This window comes from Lolium rigidum, chromosome 7, assembly GCF_022539505.1.
Source record: "Lolium rigidum isolate FL_2022 chromosome 7, APGP_CSIRO_Lrig_0.1, whole genome shotgun sequence".
Taxonomy (NCBI): Eukaryota; Viridiplantae; Streptophyta; class Magnoliopsida; order Poales; family Poaceae; genus Lolium; species Lolium rigidum.
Window position 1 is genome coordinate 360,795,312 of NC_061514.1, and position 5,471 is coordinate 360,800,782.

Genomic DNA, 5,471 nt, shown 5'->3' on the forward strand with positions numbered 1-5,471 from the left:
CTCTGTGTACAGCTAGTGAACTTATTTTTCGCAAAGAAGTATACTAACATAATGGCCTACATCACTGTACCAAACTAAACTTCTATTTCTTCTATTAGGCACAGAGCAACAACAACATACGTGTATTTCAATTATCAGTAAGAAATAAGAATCAAAGTAGAGTAGAGCAATGCAGTTCGCTCATATCAGCATTCATGTTTGCATCAGCAAGCGAGCCAGCAGTAGTGAGCTAGTCAAGGGCAGCACGCAAGCGAGATACCTTCTGACTGGTGAACTACCAGAGCAGGGCGGGGTGAACTTTCGGGGGTCGCGAATGTTGGATTCTTGGGGCCAGCCCCAGACTCGCGTGGATGCAGGGGAAGGATGGAGTCCAAGGCCCAGACTCGCGTGGATGCAGAGGAAGGATGGAGTCCAAGGCGCCACCGGTGTTGAAGGAGGTGGTGGGGCGCCGCCGGAGAGGAGGTGGTGGGGCGCCAACAGGGAGGAGGTCCTGGGGCGTCGCCGGGCAGGAGGATTTGGGGCTTCCGCCTGGTAAGGAGGCGGTGGCGGATTTGGGGCTGCCGCCGGGGAAGGAGGCGGTGGCGGTTTTGGGGCTGCCGCCGGGGAAGGAGGCGGGGGCGGATTTGGGGCTTCCGCCGGGGAAGGAGGCGGCGGCGGATTTGGGGCTACCGCCGGGAAGGAGGCGGGGGCGGATTTGGGGCTTCTGCCGGGGAAGGAGGAGGCGACGGATTTGGGGCTGCCGCCGGGAAGGAGGCGGGGGAGGATTTGGGGCTTCCGCCGAAGGAGGAGGCGGCGGATTTGGGGTGCCGCGTCGAGGTGGAGTAGGAGTCGTGCAGTTCAGATGGTGGGCGTGGGTTGTTACCGGTACGGGTTCGGTGGTATGCTTGGTTGGCTGGGTGGTTCGAGAATAGCTATTCTAGAACCCCTCTTAAGGGGGTTCGAGAATAGTTGGGCTCTATATATATATAGCTATTTGACTCCCTGGGGGCAGAATACTTATTCTGCACCCCGCCTGTCTTCCAGCCGCGATTTGCCAAAACCGCGCCCGCAGGCTCGTAGCGACATAAAAGACCTTCGCATGCGACGTAAGTTTACATTTGCTGGCGCGCGCGCAACCGTAGCCAGCCCGCTACATGCATGTGACATAAAAAAGCTACAGACCAACATAATAAAGTTATTTGAAAGGGATGGCATCCAATTAAAGAGAATTGCCAGCTCAACGTCCGGCTAGCTTAGGGATGGCACCCGCAGGGTATGGGTGTGGGTAGAGTCATCCCATACCCGTACCCGTCACTTTCAGTCTTACCCATCATCCGTACCCATACCCGTCACTGGGTACAATTTTTTCCCATACCCGTCACCCGGCAGGGTAAATGGGTACCCACGGGTAAAAATACCCGTGCTTATAGCACATTAAATTGATAAAAGAACATATGACATGAGGTGAAGCACTCATAAATTGGGGACTAATCCACACTAACCTACCAGTAATTGTGAGACAACAATGCGTGAGGTTCCACTTAGCTATGTGAAGACATGATTAGGCGGAATTATGTACTTTAGAATATTATAGCGTTCTACTTGTCAAATTTAGATGGGTACATGGGTAAGTGGGTATGGGTTCCACCGTCCCATACCCGTACCCGTCCTACCTGATGGGTATGATATTTTCCTATTTACAAACTCATGGGTAATATTTTGTCCCATACCCGTACTCCTATTGGGTTTTTACCCGACGGGTACGCGGGTCATGGGTACCCATTGCCATCCCTAGGCTAGCTACAACTAATTTACGTAAGAGCAATTCTCTAGAGATAAAATGACTTCAGAGTGGAGGGATCGAGTAAAGAAACCTGGTAGCTAGCTCCATGACTCCATCGATCAACTACCTACAAACTAATTGACGTAAGAGTTATTTTTCAGAACAATGGCGTAACAGTTTTGATTGTCAACGTAAAATTAAAATTTACTTACAATAAAGCACAAAAGAAATAAAACAATACAAATTAAACAGAAAACAGGTTTAGGGGGGGGGGCCTAAAACCCTAAACCTGCGGCGGCCTTTAGTCGCGGTCGGCCAGAAGAACCGCCACTAAAGGGCCTCCGCCCCGACGGTCGCCTGGCGCCCACGTGGACGGGCCTTTAGTCGCGGTTCGTAAGCGATAGCGACTAAAGGGGGGGCTTTAGTCGCGCTACTTTGGTCACGGTTGCGCAACCGCGACTAATGGCAGTTGCGAACCGCGACCAAAGGCCCTTTTTCCACCAGTGCAAATGCCAAACTTAATATGACGGTGTTGAATTATCAGTCAACCAAAAATACAGAGAACTAACGTAAACTCGTATCCGCAATCCACGCTCCAGCTTGTGAAACTACAATCAAAGTAAAAAAGCTGAAATCTGCAATCCATTATCTGCTCATAAGATTGTCACAAAAGCTCTTGAAAGTCACATAAAACATCAACGTACTTGACGCATCCTTAAAAAACGAAATAATTATTGGCATAATAACGCCACGAGTTATTTATATCCAGGCTTTATAGCACAAAGCTACACGGTTTCACATTTACATCCAGATGCACACCGTCAGGAAATTACATCAGCTAGAACTTGGCATCATGCTAGTTTCTTCCCACTTGCCAAATATTTGCCAGGCATTTTTCAACTCAATTGTGATTAACTTGCTGTTGGTGCCTGAAACTTGAGATAATATTACATAAGCATCCCGAAAAGTCTGTAAAGGGAAACGATATTAAGAGATAAGGATAACCAAATGGAGCACATAGCGACTAAAACAGAAGATGTAGGTTTCAGGTGAAAAACATTGCAACCGAAGTTAAGAGCTCTTTATAATCAAGTGGTTAGTGCCTGCTTCTCACTATACCTATCCAAGAAATGTATTCTGAAACAACTAAACTAAGACGCTAAGCTATGTAAATTTTCATACAAGATAAGGCAATTTATTATGAATACATAGCTGCAATTACGACAGGCAAAAAATTATACATCTACCTTCAACAGAAATACCCCAAGAAGCCTAACATCACTAGTTTTGCCAAAATATTTAAATACACCAGAGCTAGCTACTCCTCAACTACAAAATTCAGAACTGGAGCTTCTAATCTGAATAATTGAGTTGATGAAACCTGTACATAGACTGCCAGATAATTTCGTTTTTTACTGCCCTGACATTCTATGGACTATAATGCACGTGAAAAAGACATGTAAAGATGATTTCAGAATCTAACTAATTCATAAGCTTCTAGTGCTAAGTAAATGAATTGATAGACTTCTAAGGATGCACGGAAACTGGAGAGAGATGATATGGTGCAGCCTCACCTGGATCTCTACACGAACAAAATTGAACTAAAGAATCAGCTGTGCAAATATCCTGCAACCATTTAGAATTCCGTCATATTTGAGAATGGAGGATTGAAAATAATAGATTAATAAAGCAACAATGTCATCTAAGCTCAAAGGCCAGCTCCTGGAATATCCTCCACGGTGATTTTGCCACATCAAAATTACATTTTTGATATTGAAGCTGTGTCGGTCCGTAAATGCAAAATCTGATAGGCTAATAAGTAATAACTTACTTACGATTTGGTATTTTACACAGAACCTAGTTGAGCATGATGAGTAGCACTGGAATGAAGATACCATTGCAGCCAACAAATAAACAAAATGATGCAGAATTACTTATCACAAGATTTATTTCCCACATCAACAAAATTTTCTGTAAAATTGAATTATGGACCAAAATATTGCACAATGGGAGAGAAAATCGAGACTTTCTTTGCATGCTATCTAGAGGGAGCCCTAATGTTTTGCTGTTACACAGAATTACTAGCCATCTGACCTATTAGGCATCGCAATTCCAAAAATACATGCGAAGCAGTAGGAGGACTAATGAGGTGAGGTAGAAGGGAGCCAAGGGATTAACAGAGGTTGCAAATTGCAATGGATTATAAACTCAAAACCTGAATAGAAGAGGATGGGCAGCAAGCTCAGCATGGTATGGGTGAAACGAACACATAGAAATTTATTATTGGTGAAAGGGAGATAATTTTTCACCTGGCAATTAAGGAGCCACATAAGCTAAAATCCCTAAATGCCGTCGCTCCCAGTAGGCCACTTGCCGTAAAACACGCCTCAATCAGCTCCCGGCCGTCGTCGCTCGTCCTCGACCCCTTATCGGGCAGCACTCAATACCTTGGCAAGCTGGTCCAAGGTAGTAGCGCTAATACTGTAGCCCTATGATCAACAAGAGCTTCCTTTCCCTCTTCAGACAAATGTAAGCAGACACATCACTGGGTCACAAGGAATAATTTAGAATTAGCCACATTGCGTGTTAAAACATAATTTATACCATTTTACGCAACCTTTCTTTTCTTTTCTACCACCAAACAAAAGTAAGTTGCTGAATACAACAATATTGACTAACCGCCAAAGAGTAATTTTCTTTCTGAAGGTCACCAAAGGAGAATAATTTGAGGTAAATGAATGAGTGGACTCAACTCTAATATGTGAGCATTTAAACTACTACCTCGTGGAAAGTTTTGTCAACAAAATGGTATGCACGTATATACAGTCCACAGGTAGACAAGAAGGACAAGTAATATACAAAGGGACATTAACCTACGCCTTATTACAGTGCCCCTTGTCAAAATTAAATTAATACTCACAGGCATATAGATAGGTGTGTTTATCAGACATGCCATCCATTTTTACCACAATGAAATAGAGGAGGAGCTGGGAGATTATGTGATAAATAAACTACTAACCATCTTAGCTCTTAGGCATAGCAATTCCAAATGTACTCCACCTCTCTGACCACGAAACCAATGTGAATCTGCCAATAACACATCATACCTGCAGTTCAAAATATCACCAAACTTCAGCTAGAAGTAGAACATGTGACATCGCGTCCAAATCTGATAAGAGGAAAACGTAGAACAAAAAATTGATCCACCGGATCGGGAGTGATAAAGGTAAGAGTAAGGGGGCAAGTGCGCTAACCTCAGCGCTTGCACTCCTGGTTGAACTTGGATTATTGAGGCCCTCCTACGGAGGTTGCCGTGTGGGTCGATGGTGAAGTTCGGTACGGGCTTCCTGCCTCGGCCGCGAGATTTGTTCGGCCTTACCGACGGAGCAGGAGGCGATTGACGGAGGGGATCCGGAGACAGAGCAAGAGGAGGCCGAGGCCGCCCTCAAACACCACCCGCCGTGCTGCCCGACATCGATGCTGATTCGGCCCGCAGCCACCAGCTGCCGCACTGCAGCGCCGCCGGTAACCACCACCGCTTTGCGCCACGCCGCCGATCCAGCCGGCCAACCACGGCGCTGTCGATTCCACCCTTGAACGGCGACAGAGCTGAGGGCGACAAGAGCGCATAGACCACAGCCATCGCTCGCCGCCGGTCACTTGCCGCTGCCGCGTCTGGCAACCGCTCGACGCCCGTGTGTGCACGATT

At 46.3% G+C, this 5,471-nt stretch overlaps 1 long non-coding RNA gene across 1 annotated transcript; it reads right to left on the bottom strand.

Moving 5' to 3' along the window:
• Positions 1-2,423: 2,423 nt before the first annotated feature.
• LOC124669726 lies at positions 2,424-5,099 on the bottom strand. Its single transcript, XR_006992306.1, has 5 exons — positions 5,017-5,099; positions 4,782-4,869; positions 4,072-4,307; positions 3,337-3,388; positions 2,424-2,691 (listed from the first exon to the last, which is right to left on the bottom strand). It is a non-coding gene; the product is annotated as an uncharacterized LOC124669726 (long non-coding RNA).
• Between the last annotated feature and the right edge of the window lie 372 nt (positions 5,100-5,471).